This window comes from Lepisma saccharinum, chromosome 5, assembly GCF_977018435.1.
Source record: "Lepisma saccharinum chromosome 5, izLepSacc3.1, whole genome shotgun sequence".
NCBI lineage: Eukaryota > Metazoa > Arthropoda > Insecta > Zygentoma > Lepismatidae > Lepisma > Lepisma saccharinum.
Window position 1 is genome coordinate 23520983 of NC_139233.1, and position 25267 is coordinate 23546249.

The 25267-nt window shown below is 40.7% G+C and overlaps 1 protein-coding gene across 4 annotated transcripts in view; it reads left to right on the forward strand.

The window, feature by feature from the left end:
• Nucleotides 1-25267, forward strand: part of LOC145987715 (uncharacterized) — a 621803-nt gene that overhangs the window by 211021 nt on the left and 385515 nt on the right. Inside the window, exon 1 of one of the 4 annotated variants that reach the window (XM_083122296.1) lies at nucleotides 20864-20967. The exons of the other annotated variants lie outside the window; for them this stretch is intronic. The gene's annotated coding sequence lies outside the window, so the exon portion shown is untranslated. Of the gene's footprint in view, nucleotides 1-20863; nucleotides 20968-25267 lie in introns of those variants that run through there. 4 annotated transcript variants of the gene reach the window in all.

Sequence of the window (25267 nt, forward strand, 5' to 3'; positions counted from 1 at the left end):
ACATTATTAATTTAAATGTTCAAAATAATTATTATATTTTTATTACATGAATACGTAAAAAGACTGTATGAGGATAGTGATATAACGGCATTTATTAATTATCTAGCTTACGTATAGCTAAGGTCGGAAATTCTTTAAAAAAAACAACTACTCTGGCAAATAAATTTGTCAAATATATAAATAATTGAATATTTATTGAATATCAAAATAGAATGTGTGATCCAAACTAAATCTAAAGTTCCTTGTAATATTTTATGCATATTATTATAACTAGTAGATAATAGGTCTTGTATGAATCTTCCAATTTAATCCTTGCCTTCCATTTAGTTCGACGGAATATATAACCTTCGATTAGACCACAAGTATATTTCCATTATTTAATTTTAGTTATTTTATTATTTGATTATTTTCATTATTTAATTTTAGTACTTAGTAAGTCTTTCAAGGGGTCCGGATCCCCTCGTCCCCCTCAATACGTCCTTGACCTCAATGGAGGGAACTGTACAAGGGTAAACCACGCACAGAAAAAATACCCAACCGCGATTACCCTCCCATAATCAAACTGACTGGATTACCACTGTAGAAAGTTTGCATGTAGGGAAAACTTGTAGGTAATGGTAACTAAGCCAAGCGTCAAGCTAACTTTGCAGCAGGATTTATGTATCAATCCGCGCGAGAACTGAGCTCAGAATCTTCCGTGCCAGTCTTGCCTCAATCGCAGAGCTGCTTACATCGTAGACACTGAGAAAATCCACAGTATTGCCAACCGCACAACACATGAAAACCCGCATGCATGTCAAGTGGAATGTATTTTTGCTTCTTTTTGTCTCCTGAAACATAAAATTTTAGAACTGCTTTCTGCGCATAGATTATTTAATAAATGTATCATTACTTAATATAAATGCGAAATAACTTCTAAACATGAGAGCATGTGTGTATATTTCGAGCACTTCAAGTTATACCAGCAAAAAAAAGCATGATTGTTATTGGTGACAATCAGGTTTTACTTTGATCATGTTGTCGTAAGGAGGATTATGCATTTAAAACAACATGCTTGATTTGAAGAGCTTTTCCCTTCGGATGAAGCCCAAAATAACACTCGGGTAAAACCGCGCGCTGAACAGGAGACCTCGATTCAGCCATTCTCTCCGCTGTATAGCACCATTATTAATCAATCACATCACAATAAACATATTGTTAATATAGTGGGATGTGTAACACTGGTATCACGGATTCCACGTGCTCTGCAACGTATTCAGTCTTGCTCGACTCGCTCATGATCTTCAGCGATTCTTCTGCGCAATACAAACTCCAGTTGGCAAATCTGCGGATCCTAGTTCGTCTGCACAGTGATTGCAACCGATCAAGTACATACCTGCTAATGGATGTATTATTTTATCTGTATTTTACAAATTAAATAACTGTTTTCTTGCAAGTATGCAGTTGTGTCGGAATAGAACCCGTCTCAGTGGAACTATATTCTGCGCGCACGTTCGGATCTACATATGCGAAAACCTGCTGCAAAGTTGACGCTTAGTTTCTTAGAGTACTGCGCGGGACAACTATCGCTCGGCCTAGTCGCCCTCGAACGTGCTGCGTGAATATCATCTTAATTTGACAATAATCGTAGACATCGTACTTGTATGTAAAATATCAGTCCTGGCAGTTTCAGTCCACAATCATATTTTAATTTCTCAGAAATATTTTCTTTTTTTAAAACTATTAAAGTAAATACTTAAATTTTTCATATAGTCGACGCGCTAGCTACATTAACGACCGGATGGCTTTTAAGTCCACCAGCTGCAACAACCACATTCAACGCACAGTGTTGCCACACATCTACTCTACGCCACCTTGTCCCACGGTCTCCACATTGAAGCTGCAAAGTACTGCAACAGCGTATCCGCAGTCATGTGACTGAGACTCCACGTGGAGTAGACGAGCAGAATGACAGCTGTGCCCATTGGCTGAAGGTTGAGTGTGACTGGATGAAAGCAACTCGCCCGCTGTTTATCCCCACCCACGTTCGTGGCGACGGCTTTCTTCAGTTCTTCGACGTTGACTTAGTAAACGCGTGGACTATATAAAGAAAAAATATTACCAAAAGACAGCTTAAACATTAAATTTTTATTCGTGGAAAAGAGTATTGGACAAATGGTGACCGTTCATGTTTTCACATTCAATTATTCTTGAACTTGCAGCACGCAGTCTTAACGATTGGCGAGGATCCTCACTAACAGACTGATGCACACGGTCAACGTATCTGTTCGATCTTGGTGACCTTGGATGTACCGGCGGTATACTCGTCATAGTGCTTCCAGTGTTTTCAAACTTTCTCACCCAATATTTAATTAAATTTGCGCTTGTGACGTCTCTCATTCCTGCCAGGTTATAATGATGCCGGTACAAACGACGCATAACAACATAAGAATCATTATTTTTATAAAACGCACGAACACAAGAAGCACGTTGCTGCCCCGTAAAGCGTTCCATGACTACTAAATATTAACAATGTTGCCAAGCGTCTGCGATCTATCTCATTTCTCCGCAATGTGCGAATTGCCCCAGAGAGCGGATTCAAAAACGAAAATATTTCTGAGACACCCTTTATTAATGTGTGTTGGTAAGATAGATTAAACTTCACTTTAACATGTAGATAATGACTATATTTACTTAAGTTTCAATTCACTACGTCTTCCCCTTCACGATTAAAACAAAATGCAGACAAGTTGTTGTGAAGGGTTTAACTAAAAGTAAAATAAACTACTTTAAAGATAATAATATTTACAAAAAATACTTGTAGTTCTTGAGGCAACATTTAGCATTTTCTCTTAAGTGTTGAATTGTAGAAATTAATTGTAAATATTACATTTTGAAATTATCGTTTGTCAACTCGATATTGAACGAAAATATCAATATTTATTTTCGGAAAACCATTTGCTTTTTCATAAGTATTAAATATTTGTGCCCATGATAACTTGGTCAAAAATATAGTTGGAGGCAAATTACATATGGAAATGTTATCCCAAACTATAACCATTAAACGCTGCTTAAGACTCAAAGGAACTTGCTTTTCTCTAGTGCGAAGTTACCGAATTCTTCAAAAGTGAAAACGTACTTCATTGAAATATTATACTGTTCGAGACTGTATCTAGATTCACCTATCCTAACAAGAAGAAAATCTCTACTATTGACATCATAATCATGTATTGAATTTAGCATTGGCAGTTCCATCTGCCGGAAGGAAGGGAAAGTACATGAAATGAGGTTTATAGGAGCTCTTATATTTTATTATTTTGAGTTGCATTTCGGCAATTGGAGTCAACTGGTTGAGAAGTTTAAATCATACCACATTGCAACATGCTCATACAGGAGGGGCGCTGCTCCCCCACTTTTTGTCACTTTTGTCCCCGCACTATGCTAAACCTTAGGACAAAGGGAAAGCAAACTGTCCTTGCCCACGCATCCAAAGGACGTCCGCAGCATTTTTTTTTCTCAGGGTGAGGCAGTCATAGAAACTATTATTATTATTTCTGCTATTATTTTGTGGTTATTATTATTATTAGTAGTAATATTATCATTACTACTACAACTACTACTTCTTATGTTTGTTTAAAAATTGCATGGTTTGTAATTTCCATATTCTGTGTATCTATATACAATTTGCATAATTGTATACTTAACATATTAATTCATGTAGAACAAAAATATGCATTTTATAGTTAGATAATCAGTGTAAAATAGACTGTAAGTTTAAATGTAACCCTGCTTCCTGTAAGTCACAGAAATCCATATTTTTTTTTATAAATTATCGCTAGAATCAATCTCACCGTTCGGATTACATTACGTTCTAGAAATCTCAGGGGATGCGCCCTTGATCGCACCCCCAATTTTGGCACCTGGCCTCGCCCCTGTGCTCAGCTAGAAAGAACTGTGTTATCTGTACGTGCCTAAGGTCGATTGATTAATTGATTTGGTTCATTTTACTTCGCTTTTCTGCCACTTCTGGCTAATCGTGAAGATGAGGATGAATGGTGATATGAATTTAATGAAGGAACACTCACAAAGAACCCATGTCTAGGCCGGGATTCGAATCCGGGACCCTGGCATCGTGTCGCGATGTGCTAACCACCCCGCCAGAGGTCATGCTCAAGGTGGAATACATACAGGTGATTCCATCATGTAGGTACTTGGTGCATTCGGGAATGCTGTATTCCTTCTTGGATAAATGCAACGCTCAGGATGAATGACGAGTTGATGCTATTTATGAAAGTGAACTCACAACACGGTGCCGAGGTCAGGTTTCGAACTCGAAGCCTTCAGTGTGGAGATCTCGAATGATTGATTTGCTTTATTTTACTTTGCCTTTTGTGCCACTTTCGGCTAATTTGCGAGGATGGGGAGGAGTGATGATATGATGAAATTGATGAATGGACACTCACAAACATCCATGCTCAGGCCAGGATTCGAACCCCTGGCATCGTAGCGCGATGTGCTAACCACTGCACCACGGGGATCGGCTCGAGATCTCTAGAAGACCACTCGACTCTCTGTGTCACTGTGGTGGCTACTCATATTGATGATGATGGTAGACTGGGCATTATAATAAATATATAAATATAAAACAAAAAAAAAATGACGTTTCCTTCAAGCGTTTGCTAAGTCTGCTCGTGACGCAGTTAAAATAGAATTACATGTGAAGACCAGATTCTTCCTTCCTTTTTTTGTAGCGGACTGAAAAAAGAAACGGACCTCCCTCTGGTGCATACGCACCGTGTGACGTAACAGTCGCCTCTACATGACGTGTGACTTTGTTTTCTAATGCACAGCCCCCCCTTTACCCCCGCCGCTACTCTTTTTCTCTCCTGCACCCGCTTCTTTAATTTTGATTCTCCTTTTTAACTTCCGAATGGAGTCGGAATAAAAAAAACCACGCGTTCTTCTGCGTAGGGAAAGACGTGCGTGCGTCCCGGAGTAATTTGAAAGTCAAATTCCAACCCTAGTCGCCCCCTTCTGCTTTTCATTACTTTCACTCGTGGAAAAGGGGCGGAATTTGGGGAAGGGGGTTAGAAAGGAAATGGCAAGGAAACGTGGGTGGGACCCCAAGGGGATGCAAGAAAAAAAATGTGTTCTGTGAATGTGGGTTGTCCTAACGTTCTTATCAGGTCACTGTTTTCTGGGGGACTTAAGAGCTGTTGTATGTCCTCTCGCATCAATCAGCAATCCCAAGTTTAGAGGCTGTTAGGATTTACGAGTCACCCTGTTAAATTTGTCTTCGGTTGTGTCTCGAGGGTTGTTTTCAAGTATGGAGGGAATGGGGAGGAGGGATGTTAATATTGTTGAGGTTTCTGTCTTACTGTACTCACGCTATCCTTATTGGTTTTTACTAGAATTGTCTTATGAACTGATCGACGTTCCTACAGATTGGGCAAATTAGCGGGTTTTAAGCTAACAAGTACGAATTTGTCGACCTGCATAGTGGAGTTGTTGGCACAGCGCGCTACGACGCCAAGGGTCCCCAGGAATTGTTTGTGAGTGTTACATCCTTCATCCTCATCTTCGCGGTAAGTCAAAAGTGGCCGAAGAACAAAGTAAAAGACATCGTAACCTAATTCAATCAATCAACAAATCCTGGTTAGAGCCACTAAACTCAATGCCTTAGCAGAGGTGAGAGATCGCCCAACAATTACGGGGTGACGTATGGTCAGCACGACGACGAACCCCCCGCTTCCAGTCGCTGTTGTAGGTTTCCATGGCCGCTGCTTCTTGGTAGCTCTCCAATGTTCTCATGATGGTAGATGGCCACTAGTCCCATACACTGGCCGAAATCTCAGGAGAGAAGTTGTCACGTTTCCCCCCAGGAGACTCCTTGGACCGCACAGCCACGGTGGGGAACAACAAATTCTGGTTAGTGCCACTAATATCTATGGATTTTGGTAACTGGTATTAAGCTAACAAATCGGGATTAGGGTAACAATTCTGTATTCAAGAATCCAGATATTTGTTGAGTGGCAGATCCACGACCTTGTCAGTGAAGGTTCTGGATTCGAGTCTGACTTGAGCCTCTTTCACTATAGCTCTTTTCAGTTGTTACGGCGTGCGCTCTAGAAGCTGGCAGGGGAAGTGGAGACCGGGGAAACGACCTATCCAGCGCAACGAGACAGGCCGGTTAGAGAGAGAGACTGCAGCGTTGCCAGAGTAGCGGGAAAGGAGAGTTGAAATCGAAAGAACCATGAAATACAGACTTTCCATTGTTCGCGTATGGCCTGAGAATGTGCATTATCCCCATCTTGTGGTCAGTAGAATACCGATAAGTGTATGATATCAAGTGTATACGTTGTAGGTATTCTTCCGAACTGTACCGAATGGTAGCTAGCATTGTCCATTACAATCACTGCGTCTTTGATGTTCCTTTCGTCAAGCGTATCTAAAAACTGCAAAAACCACTGAAAACTAATTTACATTCCTGTAGAAAACCAGTGTGACTGGAACCTACGTGACAAACAATAATGCGCCCACCTTTACCCACGGGCACTTTTAAACCCCCTGTACCCTCTTTATTTTGCCAGATTTTCGTTGGAGCGTAATTCTGATGTATGCACGTTTCATCTAAATGAAATACCTATATAGGGCAAAGGTTCCTTATTTTTTAGAAGATGCATTTTTCGCAAAAACGTTACTCTGGCTGTAACCGTCTACCGTCATTGCTCTTTTTGTACTTGAACCCCATATACTTCAGTATCCTCCACAACGACGAAACTCCCCACTGAAAGCTTATTTGTGTATGCAAATCAACGAAAACTTGTTCAGTATTGGATATTCACCCTTTACATAATACCCGAGGATAATTCTTCTTATTATATCTTTATCGCAACCGTCGATAGCCATTGTGATACTGTTCCTTTTGATTCGTTTGCACGGTGATTCAAACCCGACGCCTCAAGACTGTCTTTGCCTTCCCTAACAATACGCTGCACAGTTCGCGTCACTCCACAAGCTTCCAACACTCTCTGTTGCACTTTGTGCACACTTACCAAGGGACCACTGTTTTCTGCTTCCTTTTGAAAATATCCATGAACCCTACTGATTATTTTCCTGCATTGGCTACAAACTACCTCTTTCCTGTTCGCCATCGTACGATACTTACTGCGTTAATAAGCACAAAGCTCCCTAGGGAACAACGAGAGTACAAATAAACGTCACATCACATGCCACATACACGTTTATCGAAGAAACAATGCAGTTAGGCAATACACGACGCGACAACAATTACTCCCACGTATGTTATTCCTACATTCCGCTCATAACAAACAGGAATCAACACTGGGGCAAAAGACCATCAGCAACGCGGTGAATTGGCAACACAGCAACGTGCAGAACGAAGTTAGCGCCTGCAGCTTCCTCCCGCAACTGCGTAACTCTCGGCTCCACCGCTAGGTGGTCTGTTCTCTGGTTGGTCGGCGGTATGTTCCCCGCTCCCCACTTCCCCTGCCAGCTTCTAGAGCGCACGACGTAAGAACTGAAAAGAGCTATAATTTCATCTGATCATTATTTAGTTTCCCGACTCGGTGACCGAGCGCGTTAAGCAGTCGAGCTTGGGACTCGCCACAGAAGTTCCCGGGTTCGAATCCCGACCTGGACATTGGTGTTATTTGTGTGTGTTCCTTCGTCAATTTCAGATAATTATCACTCATCCTCATCGTCGCGATCAGCCATAGGTGGTAACAAAGGACCATATAGTTGATTGTAGAGGCAGCAAAGCACGTTCACAAATTGAAATAAATCTTTAATCTTTAAATGAGGAAAGCATATACACAAACAAAAGCTGGATTTGGATTTCAGTGACGTCATTTCAATTAGAGATTCGAGTAATCAATCCTGGTTTTTGGGTTACTGTGAGAATGGCCCAGGGATTGCAACTCTCATCAGACTGCACTAGATACGCCAGTGTTTGGGTAATGTTATGCTAAATCCGGAAGTAATTGTTATGGGCCCGGATTTTGATGACCTCAAGATCTTTGAAAAATGACCTTTAAAATGACCACAAAAATCTTGTAAAATGACCTAAATTCTTTGAAAAATGACCCAAAAATACGTAGAAAACTTAATCTTCTTATTGAAAATAGGATATAAGTATATTCCAAGTCAAACAATTTAACAATTGCTTCTTCACCTTGGTGTGTTGTACGGACTGTGAATAAGAAACTCGACAATGTTGCATTTCGCGATTGTCAGACAGGCTTTGTTGCGTTGGTAGTTAAACACAGAGTAAGTAGCGCAAGATAACATTCAGACAAAACAGAAATTGTTGAACTTCTTGTGTTTCAGCATGCAATGAAACAAAAGTTTTAAAAAAATGACCTAAAAATGACGCAAAATTTTAAAAAATGACCGAAAAATAAAAAATGACCAAAAATCGCCCAAAAATATTATATTTCTTCAACCTGAGGAGGGTGTTCAGGATTTCTGTACTAGTTAGCAGTGTCTACATTGCAGCAGTTAAAAGATGAAATGTCATCAAAATCCGAGCCCTGAGCCGCCGAAAAACACGCTAAGAATACATTTGAAGTGTTCAATTGAGACCAATGTCCATACACCCCCTCTGTACAGAAATACTTTTATTTTTTTGTTAACCGTCCTAAAGTAAAGATTATCGCCTTGCAATTTAGAGCCGCCGACTTCGATTCTCGGTGAAGAGAGACTTAAGTTTTCAAATCCCACTGTAAAACTGTACGTCCAGTCTCGGTTAGCTTATCTGAGTCTATCGGAGTATACCAGAACTAAAATAATGGTAACTCTAGTTACTTGTGTCCGTAATAACAATAATAATGAACAAGAACACTGACCAACGTCAATTGTTAAGTGGTTAGCGTTACGCACTGAGTAGCCAGGTTCTTTGTATCGAATCCCCGATAAGGCAACAAGGTTTCCTTCTGATTGAGTCTTGCCTAAGAAGATGTGCTGGCTCTTTTTAAATGGTCGTAGAATGACTTTGCAATGGCTTTACATTACTATACAACTTAAACTCAATTTCTAACAATTATGTTGATTTGTGCCGCTAGAGTTCACTATTGTTCATATGTATAACTTACTTCATATTAGTTATTATCTAACATGTGTAGCGGGAATTATGCATCTTCAAGATTAAATCTACTTTATTTTCATGAACATTTAAATATATTCTGGTGGGCTACAAATAGAAGAATTTTTGATGTCCCTCATTTATATCATAAAGTCTTTAGGCCTATTTATTTTTTATTATAATCATTATTATTAACATGATAGCAATTGTATCTTCTAATTATTTTTATCCATTTTTGCTCGAGAAAAATCATGCTAAAACAGATGATTTATTAATTAATGTTAACATTTCAATATAACACCTGACGCCATTTTGTTAAAATACATTGATTAATTTAAAATTATCGGGCCTCTTCGATAACGTAGTAATCCCTGCTTCGATATTTGGTGGCGGCATATATTGGTTCTGATCCCATTTTAAACTGTACGTCCAGTCCCGATTACCCTTTGTGGGCATAAAGTGGTTGTAAAAATAAACTCAAAATGGTGATAGATTTGATGGTTGTAGATATCACAATTGCATTCCAAAGGTTTCCAAATATGTGGAGCAAGGCCGCGCATAAAGGTAGAGAAGGGGAGAAATCGAGTGGGAGGAGCAAAGCTGTGCAAAATGTATGGTAGCTGCAGACGCATTCTCATCTTCATGCATTCACTTCCCTTCTCACACCCTGATTGGTCGAGCCCTCTCGAGTCATTACTTGCGCAGAAGGCGTGTTTTCGTTCGCTTGCTCCACATACTCCTGGGATAGAGTATAGGGTTTCTCTTGCCACGTGCTTCATCGGCCGATTGTCCATCTTCATCGTCACGAATTATCTAGTGAGGTAGGGGAAGTAAAATAACTGAATCCGCAGGCGGAAAGAACAGTCTGCCAGGACACACTTCTGTGCTGGCAGTCAAGCATACTTACACGTTCCTTCTAAGAGTTACCGCCTCCTGACGACTTGAAACCACTCACAGCTTCTTTCGCTAGAACAGTCAAGTCTCGACATTCTCTAAGCCAGAGCGTGGTTTGCGATTATGCCCGTCAAAAGTTCAGGGATTTGGCAAACCTTTTACAATGCGGACGGATAGAAATAGTACTCCACGTCACTATGATGTCACTCGGGTACACTGCTGTTCCTCAACCTCTTATTTTGCACCTGTTTCCTATTATGTTCCACAGCACGGTCAGATCAAAAGAAGACTCCCGGTTGCTTTCATTGCAGACGACCCTAGAAGCTTTTTTTTTTTCTAGGAAGAACAGTTAATTGCTTTAACGCAAAGAGAATTTGCTTTGTTGTTTGAAATGTTCCACGCTATCATACAAGGCAGCTGGAACGCCGGCTAAGGAAACACAAGATGGTTGTGTCTTTTCATCCAGGTCAAACAAACGCTTGTCAGATCCTAACATTTGCCAGCATTTCGGCTTGTCTTTGGATGGAGACGTTGCTCGACTGGATACAACGATGTTATCGTGAGAGTACGCAGTAACGCTGACTACTTAATGAATTCCTCTAGGCAAAATTACAAGGTTTGGTCAAAGTGTAACCATCTTTAGTATACATACTTAAATTGAATTTCACCATGTAAGGTTACTGCGTATATATCGCAGGAGAAGTTACAGATTTTGCCAAAGGAAACTGAAAGAGATTAAAAGAATTCGAGCTTAGGCATTTTGCTTTCTATTTTGTATATAATTCCCTTACGTACTGCCGGTTGTGTAATATATAATTAGAAAATCAGCACTTCAGCTATTTCCACCCTGCACAAGACACAAGTTTTCTACACTCTATCCCCGGAATATGTGGAGAAAGGCCGCGCATAGAGGCAGGGAATGGGGGTTGGGAATCGAATGGGCAGAGCGAAGCAGTACACGCTGCTTCAAAGGATCCCCTCCACGAAATCCCGTTCCCTCTTACGTGTTCATTGGTCGAGCCGTCTCGCGTCACTACTTGCGCAGAGACTTATTTCCGTTCCCTTGCTTCAAAGATACCCGGGACAGAGTGTAGTTGAATCGAATTGTTGTTTTAAGTCGATTTTATGCACAGATAAACTAATCGGGACTGGACCTACAGTTTAAAGTGGGATCCGATCCACTTGCAATGTCCCTCCACCGGGTATCGAACCTGGTACCCCCTTGATTACAAGGCAGCAACGTTACCACCAGCCATCGGGAATACCCACAAGTGTAGTATTAACAACTTACTTCACCTCCAGGCCTCCCCGATGGGGCAGTGGTAGCATCGTTGCCTTGTAATCAAGGGGTCCCGGATTCGGTGGAGCCACATAGTAGTTCGGATATGGTGGAGTTAGCCCCACCCACACACACACACATTCACAATCTCGGCCATTTGTGGACGTTATGTGGTCAGTATCACTCTTCACCCCGCCTTCTCCTCTCCCTGCAAGTACACATGTATTATTGATTGGGTCAACTCCAGGGTTTATGCAAGGATATTGGTGAAAAAAATTCCAGTTGAAGTCACCCACCCCGGGAATCGAACCCGGGTTTCCCGCGTGCCAGTCAGACACCCGACCGATTGGATCACCGTGGCTCACAGTATGGATAGATAATATTGAAATTTTCTATGCGATGAACATTAAAGAATGGACAGTGAAGATGAAAAATATGGAGAATTGCTGACTGCATGTGGAGATGTTATCGGTGTAATGCAGGTGTATCCCGGAGTCAAGCTGGTGCAAAGAAATGGCATTCAACCAAGTAAACGAATAGCTGTTTTCAAGTGCAGAATATTCAACATATGCCTGTCCGCTGCTTTAAGCGTTCCATTGATTATTTAGCACGCAACACACATTACACCGCTCCAGAACATGTGCAAACACCAAATACACTACTTGACACCAGTGTTGTTAATGATCCAGGGATTTTAAATAAATTCAATTCCGGTCCAGGCGAGATAATCATCAAGCGTAAATGGTTTCTGGACCGTGAAGAACCTTTTTATCTGTAAAGTATTTCAATTCGGTCCATGAACTTTTTTCTGAATGAATTTAAATTCGGTCCAGGAAGCTTTTTCCGAACCAATTTAAATTCGGTCCGGGAACCTTTTTCCGAACCAATTTAAATTCGGTCCAGGAACCTTTTTTCCGAACCAATTTAAATTCGGTCCAGTAACCTTTTTCCGAACAAATTTAAATTCGGTCCAGGAACCTTTTTCCGAACCAATTTAAATTCGGTCCAGGAAGCTTTTTCCGAACCAATTTAAATTCGGTCCAGTAACCTTTTTCCGAACAAATTTAAATTCGGTCCAGGAACCTTTTTCCGAACCAATTTAAATTCGGTCCAGGAAGCTTTTTCCGAACCAATTTAAATTCGGTCCAGGAACCTTTTTCCGAACCAATTTAAATTCGGTCCAGTAACCTTTTTCCGAACCAATTTAAATTCGGTCCGGGAACCTTTTTCCGAACCAATTTAAATTCGGTCCGGGAACCTTTTTCCAGCATCAATTTGAATACCGTCCAGGAAACGTTTTTGAGATACAAGTAAAATACGGTCAAGGAACCTTTTTTCAATGAAACAATACGCAACTTGTACCGAATTTAAATTGTGCGAGGAAAAAGATTCCAGTCCTGCAGCGGGACACAATGGAACCCATTAGAAATTATGGGTTCCTGGAGCTTTAACAACCATGCTTGACACCAAATAAACGAAGTAGATGACTCGGTGTTGCACCCTGTAACCAACTAGACACGCGATTGCAGAGAGAGTCGAACAGTGCAGCGAACTAGACGGGACTAGAGAGAGATTAAGATACGGGACGATACTTTTCTCTTGAGGCGAAGTCTTACAAACTATCATTCGTCTCGTATAAACATGACAACTAGCACACGACTTGCAATGGCTCTAATCGCCAGAGCTTCGTCAACCTGAAGCTGTTTTCATGCCGCCTTACAGGAAAAAAGCAAGACTAAGATTGAGTCCCATTTGAAGAGAGAACTAAGTATGTAAACGGACTTGAAAGCGCGGAACAATTTTGGAATCGTCGCATCACCAGCTCCTTCTTTGCGCATTACGGATACACCGAATCGTGCGTCGACAGACATTTAGAGTATGGGGGGACGTCGGTTGATGTCTCCGGAGTAGGCGGACGACATCGTAAGAAGCCATTTAGCAGCAATAGTCATCCGGCGGTGCCATTTGCAGGTCAAACAAGCTCCGTTTCACGACCATTCGCTCGGCTCGGCGAGAAGGAGTGCACGAACCCATTGGATTACGTATCCATAAAAATGATCGCCTTTCCGCGGAAGCAACGGACATTTCTGAGGAGGAGAAGAAAACTCCACAATGTCTTCAGCCGAGGCCGATTCAAACACGTCTCCGAAGGTTGCAACTGTCCACTCCGGTCGAAACAAGTTTAGAAACTCAATTTTGCTTCCGGAGAAGGGATGCGAGAGAGCTTCGCTTGTCACCCAGGCCCCCTAGAGGGGAAATCCCTGGATGGACGATGCCCCTGGGACCCGGCGGCGGTTCTATTGAGGGACACGGGATCGCTTCTTCTCCCGTACAGTGCCCGATGAATTCCAACACGGAGACTCAATCCTTTCTTGCTCGTAGACGTTTTTAGGACGCTAATCAAGCGTGGATGTTTCCAAAGTCGATTCCTCCAACAGGTATTTCCGAGCACTTTCGCTTTGGTTGAAAGGTACTCTCTGCGGATTCAGTGGCAGTCCTATACCATTTCTCGTTTAAGATTCTTGTTCTTCTAAAAAGCTTATACTTCACGCGTATCAGTTACGCTGCTGAGATTCAAAAACGCTGAAGGAATGTGATAGCCAGGTATGCCACTGTCGCATCTGTGCAATTTGTCTGTGATACGATTTTTTTTTGTATATATTACTACGTATTTTCGAGGTATTCGGTAGTTGTATTATATTTAATAAGAAGTACACATACTCCAAATATAGGTCTACTTAAAAGTAATATAGGGATTTCGCCTTATCGTTGTCTTGGCTCAACTATAACATGAAAATAAGGTACAACTTACATACAGAGTGGTCACAATGTGGGCGTACCCTCCTTTATTTACTACACTGCGATGGTTATGGCTTGAATGCTTGATATGCAGACACACCTGATGGTTTAATAGTTCGGAACATCGGTATGGAGACCGTCATTTTCGTAGCACAGTCGAATTCTGCGCAATATTCTGTCGGATGTTTTACGGAGATAATGCGGGGTGAAGGCATCTTCCACAGCTGCTCGTAACTCTTGCGTTGTGCGATAACGGTTATTTTAAACTCTGAAACCCCAGAAGTGAGGTCGGGACTTGTTGGAGGCCAGGCTAAGGGAGCTGGGTAATCTTCATATCGGCTCCCAAACCGGGAAAGTGTCTTCTTATTAAGGTAAATGACACACGTTGCAACGCGAAGTGTGTCGGAACATGGCGCAGAATTCAGCTGTGCTACAAAGACGACTGTCTCCATACCGATGTTCCGGACTTTTTAAACTATCAAGTATGTGTTCATATCAAGCATAGTGTCCAAAATAAAGAGGCGTTAGCCCACTTTGTAATCACTCTGTATATTAACACAAAAAATACGCTTTCTTTCACAAAAGACTATAGCAGTGACATATTTTCAAGTGGTGACGTCACATAAAAATATGGATCATGTCATCTGAATATTATACTCTGTTCCGGGAAGAACGAGACAGAATTATGATGTCATCTCTGCAATCTGGTTATTAGTTGAACCTCTGTTTACCAGTCTGAACGATTCTGGATGTAAGGCAAAGGTAAAGTTCCCCGTGTTTCAGTGGCGTGCATACAAGGTAAGCTACCGAAGCATTGCTTCGGAATATAATATGCAATAACGTAACAATATATTATGTTATTATATTCACACGATTATTCAATAATATCTAGATAAAACCGTCCCATTTCTTCGCTACAAATAGAACAAATACCAGTCCCTGCAAGGCTGCACTGAGGTTGAGCCGAAGCAATCTTCCTCTCGCATTGGTTAAGCAGTGGCAGACAGTTGCGTGCGCACCTCAAGATTACGGGCCGTGTGCGTGTATTTCTTCTGAAACCGAAGCTAGCATCGAACAGGGAGTTCGAGAGTGTATCGGAGTGTTTCAACTCGTATTGTTTTCCGTTTTATTCAGTTTACGGGTTCGTTTTGCCGAGTGTATATGAAATATGTGAAGGTACCAGTTAGTATCTAGTAATATAGAACAATGTGTCCTATAAAAGAGCTTTTGTCCAATCCGTTTTCTGCCCGTTCTTTCTCAGAAAAAAATGAAATAATTAAAAAGGGACGGCCAACATCAGAACTACCGAACTTGGTTCAAAAGACCAGTAAATTCACTAGACATTTTCAGTGTGATATGTATACCAAATGTGAATGGTTAACCGGTAGCTCTGAGCTAAATGTGGTATTTTGCTGATATTGTCTGTTGTTTGGAAAGGATAGAAATACTTCTTGGACCAAAACTGGGTACACGCATTTTGGAAATTTAGTGAAGTCAATAGCCGAGCACGGACTGTCTGTGAACCATCTACGATCGTCTGTAGCTGTAGCTGCTTTTGGGGAAAACAGAATAGAAACTGCGCTTGATGACCAGCTTAAAAATGAAATGAACTATTACCAGCTGTGATTTTTATCAAGGCAAGCTTACCCCTTGATTTGTTATATATTCAAAATTATATATTCAGAGCTTCGGCTATCTAAATGGTGACCGCGCGCCACTGCCGTGTATATAGCATCGTGTCATGAAGGCACATTTGGGGGATGTGAGGGGGTAAGGCCCAACATGAGGTAACCAGAATAATTGAAGTGAAAATTGTTGGAAATTGAAATTTAGGATGAGAAGTTTTTAGATAATTATGTGCATTTTACTTGTAAATTGATAATTATTATTATGTGTTGCAATTATCCAAATGCAGGGCTTAAGTGTGGACGAGTGGTATTAGGATCCACAACAGGTGTCTTATCTCGCTTGGTCTAGCGTTGTTACCTTACCGGGGAATTGGCTCTGTTGGAAGTGATCACGAAGAAGCTTTAAGGCCCCGATTTAACACTGGAAATTGAACGCGTTAAGAGGGGTATCTCCATCTCTTCCAGTCCCCAACCCTTAACCCCTTAGATGGCTGATAACAGAGAGGGTTTCCAGACTTGTCGGACTGGTAGGCAACCCTTATTCCGATAAATATCCAGGGCAGATAAGTGCAGAGATTTGCTTGAACTTAAAGATTGTGGTGGTAGCTTAGGAAAGAGGATAGATATCTATTACGGCTTCTTCGATTCATGTGGATTCCATATGTTGTGCGGATGTTTGTAATGGAAAAGAGGCCTTGCAGTGTCACGAAATCATCACAATAGAACAAGAGTTTAACTCTGTAGAAATATACGCCTGAAGTTTCTTGGAAAAATAATTTTTCAGAATTCAGAACTTAAGAAAATTTTGTAACAGATATATTCAAGGCTACTTAATTTCTGAGGACGTCGAAGTTTCTCTTCATTTTAGCGGTTGCATATCGCCGGCTGCATTCTATTTTGTCGTATGTCCATATGCACTAGCTTCACATGAGAGCTGATTAAAGTTTGATTTACGTGGAGTTTGAATATACTGCAAGGTTTGCATAAACATTTTATTAATGTTGATAATTCGCACCACCTAACAACCTGATACATTGCTTCGGAACGTGACGTGTTAACATGTGCGGAAGACGATAGCGTCATCGACTCATTTCCGACGAGAAGTGGAGATACGACAAAAATCATTCAGTTGGCAATATTTGTATGTCGGGCTAATCTGAAAATAAACACGGTTTCATTTCGGTTGCTGCTGTTGAGATGAGTTTGAAGTGCACTTTATACACAGACAGGCTAACCGGAACTAGACGTATGGTTTAAAGTGGGATGCGAACTGCTATGTGCCTCCACCGGAAACATCGAACACCGGACACTTTGATTGAAATGAGACGAAGTTACCCCTGCATCATCGGGGAGGCTCATCTCAGTTCTACCTTACAAAGTCCACTTTATAATGCTCAAGTAGGCTAAAGGACACTTGATCTGCAGTCTAAAGTAGGACCCGAACCACTGTGCCATCTCCCTCTACCGGGGAAAACGTGGATGCGGCTGCTAGCCGTTTGCAGCAGAGCGCATTACTTGGATCCACCCACTCGCTTTCTCCCCTTCTCTACCGTTATGCGCGGAGCTGCTCCACATATTCCCTATACCCTGTCCCAGTTAACTGGGGAAATCTATTGGCAAGAGCGAAGCAGTAGACACTGATGGGAAGGCTGGTAACTTCATTCTCTATCCCACACTCCACGCAATTCCGTTCCTCTCTCGTACTGATTGGTGGAGCCGTCTCGCGTCACTACTTGCGCAGAGACTTGTTTTCGTTTGCCTGCTCCAAAGTTAGCTGGGACGGAGTATAGACAGGGTGTGGAAAGATATTTCAATGCCTTGTTGGGGATTCGAAAGGAGAACCTACGCCGTAGCTTAAGGAACGTGTAAGCGATTTTATTGCCTCTGAAAATCACTTGTGAACTCTGATTAAAGACAAGGAGCTTCGGCTTTAATTTCCTCAATTTCCCGTTGTTGTGACGTCACACTCGAGCTCGGCCGTGCGATACAAAATGCACCTTAATAAGCTTAATTATTAACGCAAGTAATTGCTGTCAAGGTAAACTGATTCTTCCTTCATTCATAAATACGCTCCCTGGAACTTGTTCTGGAAGTTCGTGGAACTTGAATAATTAATTGTCGAGTATCAGCCGTATCGCCCTCTTTTCGAGATAGCCAATCATAGGATATGATGAAGAAGGCCTCCGCTGTACAGTAAGGTTCTAACTTTGCTCATTATTGTCCCTTTGCGAAGTCTAGAAGGTATTTTCTTTCATTACTACGCCCCCTACACGTATTCTTTTTTTGCCTGTCTCAATCTGCAGAATCAATAATTAAAATAATCGCTTTTGGGAAATGGAATGATATTCCCTCCCTTCTACCTGGGGAGAGTACGTGTTCCTCCTCCTCCGAGTAAGGGGAGGGGGTGGAGATCGAGAGAGAAACGAGGGGGAGGGAAATTCATGAGTTTGTACGGGGATCCACACGAAAGGGAGAGGGGGAGAGAGAGGGAGAAAAAAACAAGGGAGGTAAATCGATACAGAACAATGGTCCAACAATAAATCTTCCTGTTGAGAGAGGTATTTAAGACCCTTGCTACCAATATAATTACTACCACGCGCCAGGATTTGTATTTTAGGGATGTGATTTATGGGTTTTTGAAGTTCTGGCTAAGTTTACGCTATCGCGGCGTTGAGTTAGGGGCACGGGTTCGTTCTGTTTTCTTTCCAACCTCACGATGAACCGCGTGCCGTCACTTTTGTGGGTAGGCTGACCGTCGGTCCACAGTTCGAGAGGTTTATAATGTTCACACGGCCGCTTGGTGATGCTTTAAAAAAAGAATTTTGCATATTGTTCACCTCCGTAACGGAGTGGTTAGCACAGTGCGCCACGACGAAAGAGGTTCGAATCCTGGTCTGGACATGAGTGTCCTTTGTTAGTACCCCTTCATCAATTTCATCATTCAACTCTGTCTTTGCTCTTAGCCAAAAGTGGCAGAAAAGCAAAGTTAAAAATATTCCAAATCAATCAATCAATAGACAAATCTAGTATGCCGCCGTGTGCATGACTCTATGAACACGTGTGTATTTATATATATAAATCATATACACTAGTTATTTGCTTTTGCTGAATCTCTATTGGATTCAAAACACGATACAACTTCTTTTTTCGCATGAATCTTAGGATTAGAACGTAGGTTGATTGATTGAGTTTATGTTTTAAGTCCATTTTATGCACAGTAAGGATAATCGGGATTCGACCTAATTTAAAGTGGGATCCGAACCACTATGTGTCTTCACTGGGTATCAAACCCGGGACCCCATGATTTCAAGGCAACGACTCTACCACTACGCCATCGGGGAGGCCCCGGATTAGAACGTAAAACGTTCGAAATCATATAATTAAATCCAACGTCATGGCATATACCTAAACTTTACAATAATAACGATACATTTGATGAAAATGAGAAGTTGGAACGGTCTCAAATCGTGATTCATCCCTTGTCCGCTAAACGTTGCATTGTGGAACAGAATAAATGGTATGTATGTGACATTAAAGAAAATAATTATTAAGAAATTGCTGAAGTATTTTATCAATTTAAATATAGCAAAATTATATGAAAAAGAATGCTCCCCACTGAAACTTTTCAAAGCTTTCATCTTTTAGACAAGTAGGTGTCTAATAAATATTACTGTACTCACAATAATTTTGCAAGCATATAATGTTTGTAAAAGTATAAATAAGTTAGGTGTATAAATAACACGAGAATTACGGCCAGTATAATGTAAACAAGAAATATTCTCCTACCCACAATTACTTACCGTGACCTGTCATATGATAACAAATTCCAAGTTCTAAATCCTGTGGAATAACAAGTGAGAGCAGTTGCTGACAGGCAACCCTATATTACACATAGTTTATATGACTTTGGGACAGTTATACATTTTCCATTATCATTTTCATAAGCTTAAGTTTGTTCTGTGCCGCATAATAGTTTTATGAACACACATAATTTTTACCGCTGTTGTTTATTAGTTCAAGCTGAAATCATTCATCTCAAGTTGTGCTTCAAGTGACAGTAGATTTCAACTTTTTTTTATGAAGAGGAAGCGCAACAATCATTGTCAGGTACCGAGTCCCCCTTTTCACACTAATGTTGAACACCAACCCTGCCTTTCTAGGTGAAACGTCGCAAAAATAATAGGAGTAAGTGCGAAATCTAAATGAACCGAAACTAGTCAAAGTGTATACGTATAGTAACACCACAAAACCTAACCTTCCCAATGTACGGAAAAGGTTTTATTTGCGGTTCTGCACTTATCAAGTAGGTTAGGATTTGCTTGGTGACGTCATACATTGAAGGCTAGGGCTTGTGCTTGACTTAAACTGTAAAAAGTGAAACATGTGCTCAAACGCTGGAATTTCTGTGGAGGTGTTTTTGAGAACACCCCTGCTTCACTACCATTAGAAGTTTGGTAAGTTATTTCAAGAAAATAACGCATTGTCGTTAGTTTTCACAAACAATAATATTACTTTTTTCAAAGTAATGTGATTAATTTTATTTATTTGTACACCAACATCGCAGGTCAACGTTGTCTTATTTGGCGTGAGGGCAATTTTTCAATTTCATCATATCACCGCTCATCGTTTCATTAATACTGTATGTGCAAGAACTTCTTCGCTAGAGCCGCGGTGGTCTAGTCGGTACGGCGTCTGGCTGCCACGCGTGAGACCCGGGTTCGATTTCCGATGTATGTCTAAAGCCGGAATTTTCCAGGCCTTATCGCCGCATAAACCGGCTCTGGGTCTCACCCAGCCTCAAATCAATGGTTACCTTCGAACAACCGTATGGGGTAAAGGTTGCCGGAGTGTGGTGGTGATCACACCTCCAAAATGTCCGAGATCGAGAATATGTGGGGCTTTACCCGCACATACCCTAAATGTGCCTTCATGGCAAGGTGCTGTATGAACGGTGAACTTTACCTTTACCTTACAAGAACTTCTCACTTCATCAATTTATAAAATTGAATCGAAATCATTTCCTGCATCTTTCAGACCATTAAAACTGACGCTACTTGAGATTTTAAACTCGTGGAAATTTATTATTATTATTTTTACATAGTATTGTAGTAATTCTATGGACGAGTAAACGTTTTGATTAATGAAATTACCCCAGACATTATTTTATGGCCTGTCTTTTCCTTACTGACAGAAATGTCTTAGCCGACCACGAAAGAAGAAAAGGAAGAAATAATATCTGTAATAACAGTGCTAACTTAACAAAGTTACAGTTTTCGTTGTGTGATGTAAGTGTTTTGTGGTTTTATTTTTATTGTTTGTATTTTTATTAATATTTCATTATAGCGGCTGAAGTGGAGTATGCATTGGGTGTTATAGATATTTTACATTCATTTTTAAAAAGTATTGTAAATTGATTTTTTGTGTATTCGTGATGGTTACGGTTGGCATCTGTCATGGCTGATTTGTTTTATCGGCATTAAAATGCCATAATTACAGTAGTTTTTTCAGTGAAACTGGAAAACAATGCTAAATTTATTTTGTATTTAAAATTTAGTATTCTGTTTTAATGCTTTCAATCATTTTTAGTTTATTTAATGCATCGTCAACAATGAATCAGTATGTTGGAAAGAGAAGCAAATTGATTTCTGAATTTGATACATGCACATTCTTTTATTTGTAATTTTATGGATAAAATTCAACGAAGATATTTGCAAGACTATTACCTACAGAAAACGTTTTACGAATTAATTTCCGTGTTTTACTTGCTAATTACTTATGGTAATGTTAATAAGGTTCGACAAGTAACACAAATTTGTACGTTTGTGAAACCATGATGAGTGAGTATTCATCTTTATTTAATGTAGTTGTAGATTAGGATATTTAATTCATGTTGCATTTACGCTATTCGTTTTTTAATACTGATTTAGTTGCAACTTTTAGGTTGCCTATTCCTGAATTTCGGACAGACTTCTGTTTGAAAATATTGCAGTAATCATTTTAACCAAGTTCTTCCCATTATTAATGTTCATAAATGTAAGAGGCGTTACATTATTTGAAACAGCTACAGCTTTTTGTATCAAAGTCACACGTTAAGAAAGTTCTGTAAATGTATAATATTAAACACGGCTCTGTGCGTTTATAAATTGAGAAGTTTCTTGGGGAAAAATAGTCGTTATTTGTATTGAAAATTCCGAGCAGGAGAGTCAAATATGAAATTAAACTTCTAAAATACTAATGCGTATAGTTATCAGTCTGGTAACTGCCATGCAGTACGAAAATCGTTAATGGTGTACTATGTTTAGTACGAATTGATATTGAAATAAGGCATTCTTCCTTGCACCATGCTGATAAGGTCTCAAGTAATAAATAAAGTATGATCTTTCAAAAATGGAAGTGTATTGCAATTACATAGGCATGTAATTAGTACGAGACAAATGTTAGTGCAAGGGAAAATGTTATGAATTAGTTTATAGGTAGTCAAGAAACAGGGTAAGAGCACTCAATGTAATGAAGCTTAAATCAGTTGTAAGTCACGAAGATAATTAAATTTGAACAATAATGATATGTAAGTAATAATTAAGGCCTAAACAGTTGCAATAGTTCACATGGACTATCATTCAAACATACATTACATTACATGGCATGTGTGTCACATAAGTGGGATATTGAATTGTTGTAGGCAAATTGTTACGTTTCTTAAGTGCTAGTTCCAGCAACATTAATGTTATTGTGAAACCGAACTAGACGGAAAGACGAACTGAAGATATTTTAATGACATGTAACACAGACATACAATTATTGTATATTCATAATTTTGTCTTCCTTCTGTGTTTAATCGTGACTATGATGATGAACAAATTAAATTAATGACGGAACAGTGACAAATAAACACTCATTCAAGGAGCACGACTCGAACCCAGAATGATCTGTTATGACGTTGACGGATCCACCACTCAACGGAATGAGCCCCCAAGGTGTCGAAAGTAAATATTCAGAAACTTTTTACGAACATCGAATCTGTTTAAAGTAGTATCCGAATCACTGTCCAATCCTTCACCAGAAGCTGGGCCAGACACACTTGATTACAAGGGGACGGCGTTACCACTACGCCATCGGGGAGTCCCGAATCGCTGGAGGTGTAAGTGGGCCGATACATTAATGGACACTTCCGAGTTTTAATTGATCGATTGAATTTTTTGGGCGCGTCGGCACTTCAGGCCATTTTATACCCTTCATTGTGTGCGAGGGAATATCCCCTTACCTAAAATTCAGAACTTCAAAAAGTTGTAAAAACACCGTTGGGAAAAAGTGAAACTGCAAGGTTGTCAGAATATACTAAAACCTTCCTCACAGACAGTGTAAATCTAAATCTAAAGAAGTTTGATAAAACACTGTTGTCATCACCCAACATGGATGACAAACAGCATGGAAGATTAAAAGTCGGTCTGAGGAAAGCAATAAGAATATACCAAATGCATAAAACGAATAGGCATTTGCTACCAATGGTGACGTTACAACCCAGAAGTGTTCGTGACTGTACATGTACTTGATTGGTTGCTTATTCCACTTCACCTTTCTGCCAATCATGGCTAATCTCAAGGAGGATGATGAGCGATGATGTGATGAAATTGATGAAGGGGCACTTACAAAGAACACCCATGCCTTGCCCTGTATCCGATCTCAGGACCCCTGGCGTGGTAGCGTGCTGTGCTAACCACTCCAACACGGAGGTCGGTTTACATTTACAAATGCAACATGTGAAGGAAACTCTTGGAATTTCTCCTTAACATTTCCAGTCGCACGTATGTTAGTATGTGGCGAGAGCGTGACCCACTTCCTGGTTATGGTGTCCGGCTCCGTCGTTACACGCTTGGTAAAGTCTCGCGTGTTTGCTCTTGGCCGAGAAAGTTGGTTTTTGCGGCTCAATGTTTATTCGCACAGAGCGGGAGGAAGAAAAGAAAGAAAAGACAAATACACAAGGAAAAGACCAGCGTACCGCGAACGTTCCTGCAAAGAATGTTAATTTGAAATACCGAAAAGATTCAGTTCTGCGCGAGAACATCCGAGGTGATCTCGGAGTCTATTTGGCAAACGTCGAATGGCGGCCAGGGCAATAAAAATAAAACTGTAGAATGTCGGTGGATTTGAGAATAAATTTTCCGAATGTCTGAACTGAAATGAGGCAGGGATAAATTATTATTCTGAACCTACTCAGCTCCTGAATACTTCAGGTTATTTTGGCTAACGTCCTATCCTGGCGGTGATATTGGCATTGACCGATTCACTGACGTGTGGAAATGAAAGTAGCAATCCACGCGCGTGGAAATCCAGATAAGTGGCTGCATTTACTGTTGGATCAATTTTACGACGCGAGTTCGAGAATGTATTAGCTATACGAAGCAAATACTACACATGCATTAGCTACACGAAGCTAATACGGCATATTCATTAGCTACACGAAGCTAGTACGACATATGCATTAGCTACACGAAGCGAGTAAGATACATGCAATAGCTACACGAAGCGAATACGATACATGCAATAGGTACACGAAGCGAATACGATACATGCAATAGCTACACGAAGCGAATACGATACATGCAATAGCTACACGAAGCAAGTACTACACATGCATTAGCTACACGAAGCAAGTACTACATATGCATTGGCTACACGAAGCAAGTACTAGACATGCAATAGCTACACGAAACTAGTACGACATATGCATTAGCTACAAGAAGCAAGTACGACACATGCATTAGCTACACGAAGCGAGTACAACACGTGCATTAGCTACACGAAGCGAGTACGATACCTGCAATAGCTACACTAAGCGAGTACGATGCCTGCAATAGCTACACTAAGCGAGTACGACACATGCATTAGCTACATTAAGCGAGTGCGACACATGCATTAGCTACATTAAGGGAGTGCGACACATGCATTTGCTACACTAAGCAAGTACGACACATACATTTGTTACACGGATTTGCTAGGGTTAAGTTCACTTTATGCACAGATAGGCCCATAGGGCTGGACCTACAGTTTAAAGTAGGATCCTATCCACTATGTGCCTCCACCTGGTATCGACCCGGGAACCCTTTATTACATGTCGATGACGTTAGAAATACGCCATCGGGGAGGCCTGATTTTTTTTTCATTTACTAACACATGCTATATTTAAATCTCTATTATTTTTATGTGCTCGTCTCGATATATCTGTGTTGAGCGATTCAGGTTATGAAATTCCAACGTGAAACTTAGCGTGCCCATAACAGCGTGACAGAAAGTACCTTGACATGCAATGAAAATGGACCACTCTTTCTTCTCTCTTTTGACCAATCATTAAATATATGATCCATCTTCTTCAGCTGCAAGTACACGGCATGAAATACAACTTTCGTGCGACTGTTCAATTGTCCTCAAGGATAGTCTCTGTGCCAATGTGTGCCGATTTATGGACTGCGGAGTAATATGGCCCCTCGACACGTTTTGGGCCCTTTCCATCCGTCCTAAATATAGGCATTGGAAGGACTTGTCCAAAGCTCATTTATGGCTCATGATTATTTATGGAGGGCAAAAGGG